Below are 17,726 nucleotides of genomic sequence, written 5' to 3'. Positions count from 1 at the left end.
GAAATTGTCAGTGTTTGCTAAGTAAGAGTGGCAGGTCTTTTCTCCCTTAGTTCTTCCTTTATTGTGCCCCTTCCGGCAATCAACTGTTTAGTCCACACACTTCTTTGTACCTTGGTTACAAAATTACTGCATGTAAAACTACTTTACATGAGTTCAGAGTCCAGGGCACAACCTCATATGGTATTTTCCTTTTCCAGGTCACTCTTCAGTCCAAAGCCAAAAGCACTTTCATTAGTTCTCTCAGTCACTTGGAAGGTCAAACTCTGTCTGTCTGGGTCCCAGTGAGTCTCTCTGAAAGCCACTAGAATCTAAACTCAGAGTTTCACTGCTTTTCACTCTAAGAATTAGCAGTTCTCCCACTACTCAGCCTCCAGCTTTGGTTGCCCCAAACTTCTACTTCCCTGAAAAAAACACTTCTGGTGCCATTTCTTCTCACCCTAGCCCGCTCCCAAACTTCTCCTAAAGTTTCTTCACAGCCTATAGCAACATTCTCTCTGAGGACTCCCTTCAGGTTTCTGATGTCTTCATGGGAGGCAGAGCTGAGGGAGGTCCTCCCTGTTCCCTCCACCATGGGGCTTCATTCTATTGTCTTTAAGTCCTCCTCAACCAACCAGTTCCACAACAAGTGTGGGTCCTGAAGGCTGCTTCAAGCACAGAAATGCACAGTTATCCTTCAGCTCCAATGAAAATCAAGTCCCAGCCCCTGAAGTCAACAGAGGACAAGAGTTGCTCTTCCAGACTTACAGATAGATCTTGACCAAGAAAGAAACAGGATTTCTTTCTTCCCAAGCACCAAAACATGTGGTCTAAAATGACCAGGAGGTAAGAAGGTTCTCCCCAAGCAGAGCCTGAGAAAGGAGAGAAGTTGAGAGCTGTGAGGAAAGTAACCATAAGATTCTTCAGTTAGAAGACTCAGAAATTAGGTAGTTGAAGATCACTGAAGTGTTTTATTATGCTGGGCCCCATGCTTGGAGATTCACTGTGTGTTCCTTAATGGCTGAGGTACTGTGCTAGGCACTGAGAGAAGACAAGATGAGAAAGACAAGATTCCCTTCCCTTAAGGAACGTCTTATCCTGCAGCTAAGACCAAAATGGAAGTCAGTACAAAACAAGGAAGCATTTAAGGCGGAGCATAAGAGATGCCAAGCACTGTTTCTGACTGGGAGAGAAGCTATCTCCTTGTGAGGGAAAAAAAATGTTTACAAAGTAGGCAGAATTTGAACTATGGCTTTAGAGAAGGAATGAGAATTAATTAGAGAGAAAATCAGGGAGATTATCCCTGGCAGAAGAGAGTTCACAACAGAAAGTGTAGAAAGAAGAAAGGTCAGCATGTATTCCCAGAACACTGCAGTTGTGGAGTGGGGGCGATGAGGGAGAGGTTTGCGCAGGTTCATGCCTCCTCTGATGTCCTGAGGCTGCTGGGCATCAGGTCAAAGAACACGGCCTGCTCAATAGTGAGCTCCCTGCTGCCAACTGCGTTGTTTGTCACATGTGGTTTACCTCACCACATTCCCTACCCCTGCCTGGCAATCTTCCTATTTTGCTTTATCAGTGGGTAAAAGGTATGTTTTCACAGGTAACTATTAAAACTATTTCAATAGAAACTTTTAAAAAAACTCATCTAAGAGATTTGACTCATAAACATTTGCTTTAATGTAGTTTTCTTATTCTCATATATTGGGAAATGGTAAACAAAATGTGGCTAGCATAAAAGCCTGAGATCTTGGCAGAGAGACACGAGCTTGAGCTTGGTCTGTGAAGCTATCCAAGAAGTGCATAACAGGTCCAAAGTACAAGCCTCTGCAGGGGCCCTTCCACCGACATGAGCTCTTGGCTTGGAAGAAAGAGCACCAGAACAAGACCTAGGGGTCCCAGGATCCCATCCCAGACCCACCACAACTCTCTATGTAACTTTTTGCAAGTCACTTTGTGCCTCTGTGCCTCCATTTACTTCTCCCCAAAATGAAGTGTCTCAATGACATCAAAGGCAATGTATTTAGGTAGAAAGGCAAAGTGCTTTAATGTCAAACAAAAAGCATTCAAATAAATCTTTAGCTCTGACCCTTGTGAAGGCATGATTTGGGACAAGACACTTAGCGTGTGATATCCTCACTTTCCTCCCGTGTAAAAGAAACAAATATTACCTGCCTGAGGTTGCTACAAGAAATAAATGAGATATTGCATGTAAAAATGCCCAGCACAGTATCTAGAAAGTAGTTGGTGCCTGCGGCCATCTTCCCTGGCCTTTGAAAGAGTCCTTTGAGTTACAACATTCTATGTTTCCATCAAAGTAATGTTTCCACATTAGCACAGGGTCTGAGATCATAGCAGGGGTGGAAATCACGAGACACAAATCCAAGCAAACCTTTTCATCAGAGGGCCAACAGAGGATTCAGTTAACCAGTCAAATCTTCTGATTTAGGATGCACTTTCTTCTGTACCAGTGTTTCCTAAACATGCTTGTTAATAACAATCTAGGTCATCTTCTGGAGATTCCAAAGCAGCACGTCTGGAGAGAGACCTGGGAATCTGAAAATTTAACTGGCACTAGGGAGAATGTTTCAAAGTGGCAAACCTGAGAAACAGCATTTGATGTGGTTCCTCTTGAACTCTCAGCCTCCTAATTCCCTGCTGTCTGGCCTACTGTGGCTGTTGGCTTCACTGCCTGCCACTGGCACCCATGTGCTTCCTAGAATTTGTCCAGTTTCTACATCAGTTCTGCCACTTGCTAGCCAGCTCAGTGCATTTGGGAATTGACATTGCAGCATCTGCATTATGAAAAGCTTGGCTACTCCTCCTTCCCTCTGTAGAGATTTTTTAACTGTTTGTGCCTTTGTTAAGCCTGAGCCCAGGAAGAGGTTTAGTACGTCAGTTTTCCCCTTTGTAGCAATTTGGGTTGAAGATAGATTTGGAAAGGAAATTGGAATTAAAGGCTAAAGAAAGCAGTCAGCTCTCAAATGTCCACATTTTCCATTAGTGCCATTACCAGGAACTTCCAGCATCTGTCAGGGTCCTTCAAGCTTCTTCAGCTCACGGTGCTGCTAAAGAGCTGATCTATCCAATTGCTGCACTTTGAGAAATGTTCATATATGTCTGTCATGCCCATGAAAATGCAGACCTCAGGCAATCGCTAGATTGTCACAAAGTAAGATGTACCCCAGATTTTGCCTGTCCAGTGTTCTTCCCAAGTGTCCTCCACAAAGACAGCATACAGCATTGCTCCAGCCTTTTGTATGGCTCACAGAACAGGCAGGTACCTAGGGAGTTGCCCACCCTTCTCCACTCATGAAGGAACCTATTTTCCTGAGCCCCCCACCACCCCCTTTCCACCTGACCTCACTCTCAAATTCTTTCTACCCAAGACTCTTATTCTAACCTTGTTCCCAATCAGTAGGACTTCAAGGAGTCCTGCCTAGCGCAGAAGGACCCATGATGCACCACTGAGCCAATGTGGTCAGCATCCTGTCCGGTTTTTCCCAGCTATGGTCGAGCTCCTCTGGGATCAGGTGTTGGCCCTGTTCCTGTCTTCAGGGATTAGTCTTGGGTTTCGCATCATACCTGAGGATGAGGGTACAGTTTGTCAGACCCCTCACCTCAGCGATCTCCCAGGTTGCACTATTCCTCTGCCTGTCTACCCATATATTCCACCTTCCTCTCACCAGGTCTTCCTGCCCCAGCCTCCTAGACATGGAGCTCCACCTTCCTGGGCTTCTTCTCACACCTGCAGCTGGCTCCAATTCCAGGACTGGCTTCTAGTCTCCAGATCTCTGATCAGAGGCTGACAGATAGTTTTGAGTCCCAGATACATAAGGAGGTATAATAAAATCCCCAGGAGAGTGTATCTCCACTTAGACTCATGGGGATGTGTGTGCCCCTCTATGAAGAATCTCAGAAACCCAAATTTCAGAAGGAATATTTTGATCCTACTTATGTTACTTCTACAGGCCTGTGTGCTAAAAAGGAAAGGCTGCATTAGTTCATCAACTCAGGCTCACCAAGAAGCAGACATCAAGATGGGATTAGAGGCCGGACAAGGTGGCTCACACCTGTAATCCCAGCACTTTGGGAGGCTGAGGTGGGTGGATCACCTGAGGTCAGGAGTCTAAAACCAGCCTAGTCAACATGGTGAAACCCCGTCTCTACTAAAAACACAAAAATTAGCCAGGCATGGTGGCACACGCCTATAATCCCAGCTACTCAGGAAGCTGGAGCAGGAGAATCGCTGGAACCCAGGAGGTGGAGGTTGCAGTGAGCAGAGATTGCATCACTGCACTCCAGCCTGGATGACAGAGTGAGACTCCGACTCAAAAAAAAAAAATGAAAGACAGTTGTTAGAAGATGATGCACAAAAAGGTGAAGAGAGCCTCAGACAATGATGCAGTACTGACACCATGGAAGGAGAGAGGACAGGAAGGAAGGCTGGCTAGGAAGAGTTTCATACTACAGACCAGTTCCAAGAAAGGCTCAGCCAAGTCCGTGGGGAACCCTTGAACCAGAGGTGGGAGGAGAGCCCATCTCGCCAGAATGGTCCTGCCTTAGTAAAATAAAAATGAAACAAAAGGGAACTTGGCAGGCATCTTAGAAAAAGCTTTGGAGACTCATCAATTTCATAGCCAGTATTTAGAGAAGGGATCATCAAGGACTAGAGAAGGAGGTGGTTGTGTAAGAGAAGAAGAAAGCAGCCTGGACTCAGATCTGAGTCTCAGGAAGAAGGACCAGGAGCATCTAGGAAGGCAGCTGCTATCCACGAAGCAGACCAGGGCCTAAAAGGGCATTGAAGTTTCCCAGGATGCAGTGAGCACAACACCAAGCTAGAGACCTGCTAAAAGTCACATAAGTGTCATTAGCCTTTGACCTGGCCTGTAGGCTGGATCGAGAGGGCCTAGACCCCTGACCCAAGCCTTATTGAGCCTCATCTATGGCAACCAAGAACAAAGTACAAAGGCCAACACAAAGGCCACATAACTTAACTCTGAAGCAAAAGCCTTTTCTGGTTTTTCCCGATCTCCCTGAACCCACCCCACTCAAGAGCAGGAATTTCCTAATGAAGATTTTCAGATTGATAATCTTCAAGAAGTTCATTGAAGACTCGCGTCTCTGTCTGTTCTTGACTGAGTCAAGCTTTGAGAAGGAGGGTGACTTGGAAGCCCAAGCTTGAAAGTCTCATTCTGCCAGGAAGGGGCAGAAAGCACTGATGGACTCATTGGACTTCAGCAGCTGGGGGAGAAGCACATCCTTGTCCGTGTCCTCCTCAGACACCACCTGGGCCATGATCTGTGTGGCAGTCCAATCCTGAGTCTGCAGTCCCTGCTGAGCACTATTCTGGGTGCTGGGCTGTCCCCAGGCCATTGTGGACCCAGTGGGATAGAGAACTGCCTATGCTCTTAGGTGAGCTGCTACTGTGGCTTTTTGCCCAGGGGCACAGCTTCCTGCTGTCCACTGCTACCCCTAGCAGGCGGCTTGTCTTCACCCCTGAAACTAAGCTGCATTCTCCAGGGAGTCTGTGCTGCAGAGGAGAAATCAGCTGAGGGGTAGTTGTGCGGGGAGGAAGGAAACACAGTGGAGGCTGGGGCAGGGCTGGGGCACACTGGGGTATAGGACCGAGGGGACAGGGTGGAGTGCACCGAGGTATGGGACTGGGGAGGAGTGAGTCCACTATGTATGGAGTTGGGGGCAAATGTGGAGGGGTGATCTGTTCCTGACATTTTTAATGATGTATTTTGTAACATTTGATACATATGGAAGTATAGATGTGATTGTATGTGTGTTTATATAATGTGTATGCATATAAAACAAATACTCATGAGCTCACCATCCAAACTAAGAATTGCAACATAAGCCTCTAAAACATTTTCCCCTCTATTATAAAACAGTTTTTAAAATTGTTTCTGTTAAATATTAAGTAAACACAAAAGAATAATTATAAAGGAAAATAACACAAGTAACATCTGTGTGCCCTGTTTGCCTCTCCCTAATTCTGTTCATGACTATTTGCTACCACCTGGGAATGTGATTCTCAGAACATGTCCTAGGTGAAAGTGTTCTAGATTTAGAACATTTAGAACATACTTCATACTTTGTACTTCATAGCATAACACCTACTTAAAGTTGAAAGTATTTATTTAATTTGGCCTTCTTTTTCTCAATTAAAAGAAGTTATTACTTTGGGCAAAGAAGAGGTGGAAGATAAAGCGATATTTAAAACAACTATTTTGTGGAAGTCAGGGACCATCTTCTATTTTTCCATGTGTCTCTAGAGCAGCATGGTGTCTAATGAGCAATGGACTCTCCGTGGGAATAAGCATGTTGAAGTTGTTATATATATATAAGTTAACTGAATCTATAAATCAATTTGGGGAAAACAGACATGTTTGCAATGTGGTGTCTCTTTACCCATGAACATGATATATCTCTCAATTTACTAAGATCTCTTTTAAAATATTTGCACTAAATGTTATGAATTCAATGTTAGCATTGTTCATAATAGCAAATAAATTGAAAATAACCCAAATACCAATTGATAGGACAATTAATAAAGTTTGATATATTTACACAATGAAACTCTATACATTGGCAAAAATAAATGAACTAAAGCCACAGACATCAACAGGGGTGATACTGAAAAACAATTTTCAGAAAAATACATTCCATATAAAAAGTTTTATAAGCACAGAAAAGGAACCCGCATGATACATGGTTTAGAAATACAAAACTGTGTAGCAAAACCTTAAGGAAAGCCAACTGGGCCTTGAATGGTGGACTAGGTTATTCAGACCAACCCTTCCACTGAAGACAGATAAAAAGAAGTGGTGAAATGTTTTTGAATTTTCTTTAAGCATCAGAGAACCAACAAGATGTTAGAAAACTTACCGGACCAAGATCTAGGAAGAAGACAGGAATCCAGGAAGGTGAGCCCCACAGTTGGCACTGCTTTTGTCCTGTGGACATTTATTGATCTGGAAGTGATAACCGGAAGACAGAGTTATGCTTTGGAGAAGGCTTAAAGGACAAAGTGCAAAGATCACAATCCAAGGCAATAGAGAGTCAGGATCTTAGAAAACAACCTCCCATTTTGCACCCTGAACTTTTGCATCTTAGAAAAGAGAATAAAATCAAAAGAAACAAGTCCTTCCATGGACTGTATACCACCTTCAAGCTATCTGGGTAACACAGAAAATATCAAGCCCTGAACTAGGATTAAGATGAATTCATATTGCTAGCTCTCCCACATACTGTCATAATCTAACTAAATATTTTTAAAAATACTCCTTAGAGAAAGACAAGCTCTTCCTGGGTCTCAAATTATTTCTAAAAATCATAGTTTGATTACAGGATAATTCACACAATTAAAGATAATCAGACACACAAAAAGAAAAGATGCCATGAGATGGAACCAGCAAAACTAATAGGCAATATAGGGGAGGAGGCAGACAACTATGGCCAAATAGAACCCTCTAGAGATCCCCCTGCAGGAAAAACAAGTTAAACAACTATCCACATATGAAAAACCACCTTTATGAGAATCAAAAATCAGGTGAGCAATTACAGTGCCTAGTTTTAAATTTATATCAAGGAAAGAGGCACTGAAGAGGGTAAGAAAGAGAGTTTTCAATCACCTACACCACACGACCCCCATCACTGGCCACATGGCACAGAGAGAGAATCTGTGTGCTTGGGGGAGGGAGAGCAAAGTGATTGTGGGACTTTGCATTGGAACCCAGTGCTGCCCTGTCACAGCAGAAAGCAACATGGGACAGAATTCAGCCAGTGCACATAGAGTGAACATTTAGACCAGCCCTAGCCAGAGGCAAGGTTTTTATTTTTTATTTTTTATTTTTTATTATACTTTAAGTTCTAGGGTACATGTGCACAACGTGCAGGTTTGTTACATATGTATACATGTGCCATGTTGGTGTGCTGCACCCATTAACTCGTCATTTACATTAGGTATATTTCCTAATGCTATCCCTCCCCCCACCCCACAACAGGCCCCCTGGTGTGTGATGTTCCCCTTCCTGTGTCCAAGTGTTCTCATTGTTCAATTCCTACCTATGAGTGGGAACATGTGGTGTTTGGATTTTTGTCCTCAGAGGCAAGTTGTTAATTGTAGCAGTCAAAGCCTGAGTTCTGGCAAGCCCCACCAACATGGGCTAAAGTGCTCTGGGGTCCTGAAATAAACTTAAAAGGTAATCTGGGCCACAAGAACTGCAATTCCTGGGAAAGTCCTGGTGTTGTGCTGGGTTTGGAGCCAGTGGGCTTAGGGTGCATGTGACTTAGTGAGACACCAGCTAGGGTAGCCAAGGGAGTGCTTGTATCACCCTTCCCCCAACTCTAGGCAGCACAGTTCACAGATCCAGGAGAGACACTATTCTTCTGTTTGAGGAAAGGAGAGGAGACAGTTAAAAAGACTGTCTTCTAACTTGGATACCAGCTTGGTCATAGTAGAATAGGGCACCAGACAGAGTCCTGAGGCCCCTATTTCAGGCCCTAGCTCTGGGATGGCATTTCTGGACACATCCTAGGCCAGAATGGAACTCACTACCTTGAAGGGAATGTCCTAGTTCTGGCAAGATTAATCACCTGCTGACTAAAGAGCCCTTGGGCCCTGAATAATCAGTAGTGGTAGCCAGGCAGGACTCATCATTGGCCTCAGGTAAGACTCAGAGCCATGCTGGCTTCAGGTGTGACCCAGCATATTCCCAGCTGTGGTGGCTACAGGAAAAGACTTCTTTTGCTTGAGGAAAAAAGAGGGAAGGGTAAAGGGGACTTTACCTTGGAGCTTGGATACCAGCTTAGCCACACTGGGATAGAGTGACAAGTAGACTCCTGCTTTCCCTGATTCCAGGTCTTGGCTCCTGGCTGGCATTTCTGGACCTTCCCTGGGCCAGAGTGAAGCCCACTGCCCTAAAGGGAGAGACTCATGCCTGGCAGCATTCACCATAAGCTGACCATAAGAGCTCTTAGGCCTTGATAGAACATTGGCAGTAGCAAGCCAGTACTCACCACAGGCCTGGGGTGGTGGTAGCCACAGGGAGAGACTCCTCTCTTTAAGTAATGGAGAGGGAAGACTAAAAAGGACTTTGTCTCATGGCTTGGGTGCCAGCTCAGCCATAGTAGAATAGAAAACCGGGTAGATTTGTAAGGTTCCTGACACCAGACCCTGGCTCCCAGGTGGCAGATCTGGACCCTCCCAGGACCAGGGAGAACTCATTGCCCTAAGCAGAAGGACATAAGCCTGGCAGTATTTACCACCTGATGCTTGTAGAGCTTTTGGGCCTTGAGTGAACAAGGCAGTGGTCACCATAGGCCTGGGGTGAGACCCAGTTCTCTGCTAGCTTTGGGTCTGATCCAGTGCACTACCAGAGGTGCTGGCCACAGGGGGTGCTTGTGTCAGCAAACCCCCAGCTTCAGGCAACTCAGCACAGAGAGACAGACTCTTTTTGTTTGGGGGTGAGTAAGGGAAAAGAACAAGAGTCGCTGACTGATAATCCAGAGAATTCTCATGGATCTTACCCAAGACCACTAAGGTGGTACCTATACAAGTCTGCAACAGCCACAGTGTTACTGGGATTGGGGTCCTCCCTAAGGCAGATATGGCTGCAATGACCAAAGACTTACATCGCAACACTCAAGTCTCTCTGAATACTTAGAAAGCCTTCCCAAGAAGGATGGGCACAGACAAGCCCAGACTGCCAGGACTACAATAAATACCTAATTCTTCAATTCCCAGACATCCACGAACATCCACAAGCATCAAGACTATCCACAGAAAATATTACCCACCACAGGAACTAAAAAAAGTAACACAGGCCAATCCCAGAGGGGCAGAAATATGTGACTTTTCAGACAGAGAATTCAAAATAGCTGTTTTGAGGAAGCTCAGTGAAATCCAAGATAACACAGAGAAGGAATTAAGAATTCTGTCAGATAAATTTAATGGAAAGATTGAAATGACTACAAAGAATCAAGCAAAAATTCTGGAGCTGAAAACTGCAAATGGGCATACTGAAGAATGCACAAGAGTCTCTTAACAACAGAACTAATCAAGTAGAAGAAAGAATTCATAAGCTTGAAACAGGCTATATGAAAATACATATTCAGAGGAGACAAAAGAAAAAGAATTTTTAAGAAATTATCTACAAGATCTAGAAAACAGCTTCAAAGGAGAAAATCTAAAGTTATTGGCCTTAAAGAGGAGTTAGACAGAGAGATTGAGGTAGAAAGTTTATTCAAAAGAATAATATCAGAGAACTTCCCAAACCTAGAGAAAGATATCAACATTCAAGTACAAGAAGGTTATACAACACCAATCAGATTTAGCCCCAAAAAAGACTGACTCAAGACATTTAATAGTCAAACTCCCAAAGGTCAAGGATAAAGGAAGGATCCTAAAAGCAGCAAGAGAACAGAAAAAAAATAACAGAAAAAGGAGCTCCAATATTTCTGGCAGCAGGCTTTTAAGTGGAAACCTTACAGGCCAGATGAGAGTCGCATGATATATGTAAAAAAACACTTTTACCCTAGAATAGTACATCTAGCAAAAATATCCTTCAGACATGAAGGGGAAATAAAGACTTTCCCAGACAAACAAAAATTGAAAGATTTTTGTCAGCACTAGTCCTTCCTACAAGAAAAGATAAAGGGAATTCTTCAATCTGAAAAAAAAGGATGTTAATGAGCAATAAGAAATCATCTGATGGTACAAAGCTACTGGTAACAGTAAGTAAATAGATATAGACTATTATAACATAGTAATTGTGTTGTGTAAACTACTTATATCTTGAGTAGGAAGATTAAAAATGAACCTATCAAAAATAATAACTACAAATTGTCAAGATATAGATAGTAAAATAAGATGTAAATAAACAAAAAGTTGAAAAGCAGGGGAGATGATGTTAAAGTATAAAGGTTTTGTTACTTTTCGCTTTGTTTGTTTTTGTAATCAGAGTTAAGTTGTCATCAGTTTAAAATAATAGGTTATAAGATGTTATTTGCAAACCTCATGATAACTTTAAATCAAAAAACCTACAACAGATACACAAAACACATATAAAGCAAGAAATTAAAGATACCACCAAAGAAAATCACTTTCACAAAAACGAACAGGAAGGAAGGAAGGAAGGAAACAGAAAACAAATAACAAAAATGAATGTAGTAAGTTTATACTTATCAATAATAACATTGAATGTAAATGGACTAAACTCTCTACTCAAAAGCATAGAGTGGCTAAACAGATTTTAAAAACAAGACCAAATGACCTGTTGCCTACAAGAAACATGCTTCACCTACAAAGACACACATGGGCTGAAAATAAGGGATGGAAAAAGATATTCCATGCACATGAAAACCAAAAAAAAAAAAAGCAGTAGTAGCTGTATCAGATAAAATAAATTTCAAGACAAAACTAGAATAAGAGACAAAGAGGGCATTATGTAATGATAAAGGGGTCAATTCAATAAGAGGATACAAAAGTTGTAAACATAAATGCATCCAGCACTGGAGTGCTCAGATATATAAAAGCAAATATTATTAGAGCTAAAAAGAGAGATCAACCCCAATACAATACATGGAGACTTCAATACCCAACTTTCAGTATTAGACTGACCATCCAGACAGAAAATCAACCAAGGAATATTGGACCTAATCTGCACTATAAATAAGAGACAAAGAGGGCATGATGTAATGATAAAGGGGTCAATTCAATAAGAGGATACAAAAGTTGTAAACATATAGGCATCCGGCACTGGAGTGCTCAGATATATAAAAGCAAATATTATTAGAGCTAAAAAGAGAGATCAACCCCAATACAACACATGGAGACTTCAATACCCCACTTTCAATATTAGACTGATCATCCAGATAGAAAATCAGCCTAGGAATATTGGACCTAATCTGCACTATAAACCAAATAAACCTAATAGATATTTACAGAATATTTTAACCAATGGCTGCAGAATGCACATTCTTCTCCTTAGCACATGGATCAATCTCAAGGATAGACTATATGTTAGGCCACAAAACAAATCTTAAAACGTTCAGAAAATTGAAATTATATCAAGTATTTTCTCTGACTACAATGGAATGAAACCAGATATCAATAACAAGAGATACTTTGAGAACTATACAAATACCTGGAGATTAAACAATATGCTCCTGAATGACCAGTGAGTCAGTGAAGAAATTATGAAGAAAATTTAAAAATTTCTTAAAACAAACAAAAATAGAAACACAACATACTAAAATCTATGGGATACAGCAAAAGCAGTACCAAGAACAAAGTTCATAGCAATAACCACTTACATCAATAAAAGCAGAAAAACTTTTAATAAACAACCAAATGATGCATCTTTAAAAACTAGAAAAACAAAAGCAAACTAAATCTAAAATTAGTAGGAGAAAAGAAATAATAAAGATCAGAGCAGAAATAAACATAATTGAAACAAAAAAATACAAAAGATTAACGAAATGAAATGTTGGTTTTTTTGAAAACATAAACAAAATTGACAAACCTTTAGTGAGACTAAGCAAAAAAGAGAGAAGACCCAAATAAATAAAATTGGACATGAAAAAGGAGACATTGCAACTGATACCACAAAAATTCAAAGTATCATTAGTGGCTACTATGAGCAACTATATGCCAATAAATTGGAAAATGTAGAAGAAATTTATAAATTCCTAGACCCATACAACCTACCAAGTTTGAACCATGAAAAAATTCAAAACCTGAATAGACCAATAACAAGTAACAAGATCAAAACCATAATAAAAAGTCTCCCAGTAAAGAAAAGCCTGGGACCTGATGGCATCACTACTGAAATCTACCAAATATTTAAAGAACTACTACCAAACTTAATCAAACTATTCCAAAAACAGAGAAAGGAATATTTCCAAACTAATTCTATGATGCCAGTATTACCCTGATACTAAACCAGACAAAGACACATTAGAAAAAAAAAAAACAAAAACTACAGGCCAATATCTCTGCTAAATATTTATGCAAAAATTCTCAACAGAAGACTAGCAAACCAAATTCAGTAACACATTAAACCCAGCACTTTGGGAGGCCGAGACGGGTGAATCACGAGGTCAGGAGATTGAGACCATCTTGGCTAACACAGTGAAACCCCGTCTCTACTAAAAATACAAAAAAATTAGCCAGGCGTGGTGTGGCAGGTGCCTGTAGTCCCAGCTATTCAGGAGGCTGAGGCAGGAGAAGAGCGTGAACTCGGGAGGCGGAGCTTGCAGTGAGCCGAGATTGCACCACTGCACTCCAGCCTGGGCAACAGAGCGAGACTCTGTCTCAAAAAAAATAATAATAATAGAAATAAAAATAACACATTAAAAGGACCATTCGTCACGACCTAGAAGGATTCATCCCAGGGATACAATGACGGTTCAACACATATGCAAATCAATCAATGTGATATATCAACAGAATAAAGGACAGAAACTTTATGATCATTTCAATTGATGCTGAAAAAAGTATTGGATAAAATTCAACATTCCTTTAAGATAAAAACCCTGAAAAAACTGAGTACAGCAGAAACATACCTCAACACAATAAAAGCCATAGACAATTGACCCACAGCTAGTATCATGCTGAATAGGGAAAAACTGAAAATCTTTCCACTAAGATATGAAACAAGACAAGGATGCCCACTTTCACCAGCATTATTCAACATAGTATGGGAAGTCATAGCTAGAGAAATCAGACAAGAGAAAGAATCAAAAGGCATCCAAGTTGAAAGGGAAGTCAAATTTTTCTTGTTTGCAGGTGACATAATCTTATATTTGGAAAAACCTGAAGACTCCACCAAAAAAACCTTAGAACTGATAAGTTCAGTAAAGTTGCAAGACACAAAATCAGCATCCAAAAATCAGTAGCATTTCTGGCCGGGCACAGCGCCTCACGCCAGTAATCTTGGCACTTTGAGAGGCCAAGGTGGGCAGATAGCTTGAGTCCAGACATTAGAGACCAGCCTGAGCAACATGATGAAACCCTGTCTCTACAAAAAATACAAAAATTAGCCATTAGCCAGGCATGGTGGCACATGCCTGTAGTCCCAGCTACCCGGGAGGCTGAGGTGGGAGGATCGCTTGACCCCAAGGGGGTGAAGTTGCAGTGAGCTGAGATCACACCACTGCACTTCAGCCTGGGTGACACAGCAGGACCGTGTCTCAAAAAAACAAAACAAAACAAAACAAAAAGTATTTCTATAGGCCAACAGTGAACAATCTGAAAAAAAACACGGGAAGTGGTCAAGATGGCCAACTAGAAGAAGCTAGGGTGAGTGGCTCTCACAGAGAAGAATGAAAGGGGTGCATAAATTCAGCACCTTCAACTGAAACATCCAGGTACTCACACTGAGACTAATCAAGGAAACAACTCGACCCACAGAGAACAGAAAAAAGCAAGGCAGTATGATGGCAAACCCAGGAGCCTGGGGAACCTCTCCGACCCAGGACGCAGTGAGTGAATGTGCGACCCCAGGAAACCATGCTTTTCCCACAAAGCTTTACAACTCTTGGGTCAGGAGAACCCCTCACAAACCGACTCCACCAGGGCCTACAGTCTGACACAGAGAGATATTTGGAGTCTTGGCAGAGCAGTCACTCAGGCAAGCACGGAGACCCAGGAGCTTTAGATACTTCAGCTCTGGGCTTCCCAGCAAAAGTAACTGAAACTCTGGCAAAGCAGGAGATTACACCCCCCTACATATCCCAGGGAAAGAGACTGAATCCAGGGCACCAAGGGGCAACAGTCTGCAGGCCCCACTCCCATGGCACCTGACAGGATAAGATCCACTGGCTTGAAATTCCAGCCAGCCACTGGCAGCAGTGTTGCACCTACCTGGGATAGAGTTCCCAGTGGGAGGGGCAGGTGGCCATCTTTGCTGTTTAGGCAACTTGGCCCTTCCACCCTTTGGACCCTTCTATCCTGTGGGCTTTGGAGAATCCAAACTAACCGGGAGTAAAAGGGGTCCCCCAGCACAGCACAGCTGCTCTACCAAAATGTGAGCAGACTGCTCCTTTAGGCAAGTCCCCAATCCATTCCTCCTCACTGGGCAGGACCTCCCAACCCTCACTGGAGGCCCTCCCAGGGTCTACCTGGTCCCAACCAGGGTCTATAGCCACTTCATACAGGTGCCTTTAGACCAGCAATAGGTCTATACCTTCCTGGGACAGAGCTCCCAGAGAAAGAGGCAGGCTACCATCTTTGCTGTTTCACAGCCTTCACTGGTGATACCTCCAGGTACTGGAAAATCCAAGGTGACTAGAAACTGGAGTATACCCCCAGAAACTGGAGCAGACCCCGGACAGCAGCCCTACAGAAAAGTGGCAGATTGTTAAAAGAAAAAAAAAAATCCAAAGGTCAGCAACCTCAAGGAGTTACAGTAGATAAGCCCACAAAGATGAGGAAAAAAACGTCAGTTCAAGAACACTAAAAACTAAAAAAATAGAGTACCTCTTTCCTCCAAATAACCTGCACCACCTCTCCAGCAATGGTTCAGAACTAGGCTGAGGCTGAGATGACTGAAATGACAGGAGTAGAATTTAGAATATGGATAGGAATGAGCTTCACTAAGCTAAAGGAGGACATTGCAACCCAATGCAAGAAAGCTAAAAATTATGATAAAACATTGCAGGAGCTGACAGACCAAATAGCCAGTATAGAGAAGGACATAACTGACCCAATAGAGATGAAAAACACACTACACGAATTCCATAATGCAATAATAAGTATTAATAGCAGAATAGACCAGGCAGAGGGAAGAATTTCAGAACTTGAAGACTGGATTTCTGAAATAAGAAGGCAGACAAAATTAGAGAAAAAAGAATGAAAAGGAACAAACAAAACCATCAAGAAATATGAAATTATATAAAGAGACTGAATCTAAAACCAATTGGTGTACCTGAAAGAGATGGAGAGAATGGAACCAATTTGGAAAACATATTTTATGATATCATCCATTAAAACTTCCCCAACCTACAAGAGAGGCCAATATTCAAATTCAGGAAATCCAGAGAACACCAGTAATATACTTCATGATAAGATCATCCCCAAGACACATAATCAACAGATTCTCCAAGGTTGAAATGAAAGAAAAAAATGTTAAAAACAGTTAGAAAGAAAAGAAAACCCATCAGAAAACAGTGAACCTCTCAGCTGAAACCCTACAGCCAGAAGAAACTGAGTGCCAATATTCAACATTCCTAAAGAAAATAAACACAAACCAAGAATTTCATATCCAGTCAAACTAAGCTTCATAAGTGAAGAAGAAATAAGATTCTTTTCAGAGAAGCAAGTGCTGAGAGAATTTGTTACCACCAGACCTGCCTTACAAGAGCTCCTGAAGGAAGCACTATGGGAAGGAAAGACTGTTACCAGCCACTACAAAAACACATTGAAGTACACAGACCAGTGACACTATAAAGCAACCACATAAACAAGCCAGCATAATAACCAGCTAGCATCATGATGACAGGATCAAATCCACACATATCAATACTAACCTTAAATGTAAATGAGCTAAATGCCCAATTAAATAATACAGAGTGGCAAGCTGGATAAAAAACCAAAATCCATTGGTATGCTATCTTCAAGAGACCTGTCTCACATGCAATGACACATATAGGCTCAAAATAAAGGGATAAAGAAAAATCTACCAAGCAAACAGAAAACAGAAAAAGGCAGGGGTTGCAATCCTAGTTTCTGACAAGAGAGACTTTAAACCAACAAAGATCAAAAAAGACAAAGAAGGGCATTAAATAAAGGTAAAGTGTTCAATTCAACAAGAAGATCTAATTATCCTAAATATATATACACTCAATGCAGGATCACCCAGATTCATAAAGCAAGTTCTTAGAGACTTTCAAAGAGACCTAGACTTCCACATAATAACGGTGGGGGACTTTAACACCACACTGACAATATTAGACAGATCACTGAGACAGAAAATTAACAAAGATATTCAGGACCTGAACTCAGCACTGAATCAAATAGATAGATAACTACAGAACTCTCCACCTCAAAACGACAGGATATACATTCTTCTCATCATCACATGGCACTTACTCTAAATTGATCACATAATCTGAAGTAAAACTCTCCTCAGCAAATGCAAAAGAACTGAAATTATAACAGTCTCTTGGACAGTGAAATAAAAATAGAAATCAAGACTAAGAAATTCACTCAAAACCATACAATTATATGGAAATTGAATAACCTGCTTTTGAATGACTCTTCAGTAAATAATGAAACTAAGGCAGAAATCCAGAAGTTCTTTGAAACTAATGAACAAAAATACAACATACCAGAATCTCTGGGACACAGCTTAGGCAGTGTTAAGAAGGAAATTTATAACACTAAATGCCCACATCAGAAAGTGAGAAAGATCTCAAGTTAACAACCTAACATCACAACTAAAAGAACTAGAGAACCAAGAGCAAACAAACTCCAAAGATAGAAGAAGACAAGAAATAACCAAGACCAGAACTGAACTGAAGGAGATAGAGACACAAAAATATATTCAAAAAATCAATGAATTCAGAAGGTAGTTTTTTGAAAAAAATAATAAAATAGAGCACTAGCTAGACTAATAAAAAAGAAAATAAAGAAGATTCAAATGAACATAATCAGAAACAATAAGGGGGATATTACCAGTGAACCCACATAAATGCAAACAACCATCAGAAAATATTATAAATACTTCCATGCATACAAA

General features: G+C 41.5%; 1 long non-coding RNA gene across 1 annotated transcript in view; it reads right to left on the bottom strand.

The window, feature by feature from the left end:
• Positions 1-17,726, bottom strand: part of LOC104004929 (uncharacterized) — a 155,622-nt gene that overhangs the window by 51,703 nt on the left and 86,193 nt on the right. Inside the window, exon 8 of the long non-coding RNA XR_010149586.1 lies at positions 6,871-6,956. This is a non-coding gene — a long non-coding RNA (uncharacterized LOC104004929). The remainder of the gene's footprint in view (positions 1-6,870; positions 6,957-17,726) is intronic.

Source organism: Pan troglodytes, chromosome 12, assembly GCF_028858775.2.
Source record: "Pan troglodytes isolate AG18354 chromosome 12, NHGRI_mPanTro3-v2.0_pri, whole genome shotgun sequence".
NCBI classification, from domain to species: Eukaryota; Metazoa; Chordata; class Mammalia; order Primates; family Hominidae; genus Pan; species Pan troglodytes.
The sequence above is the reverse complement of the archived record's forward strand: the minus strand, read 5'-3'. Positions and strand labels throughout refer to the sequence as shown.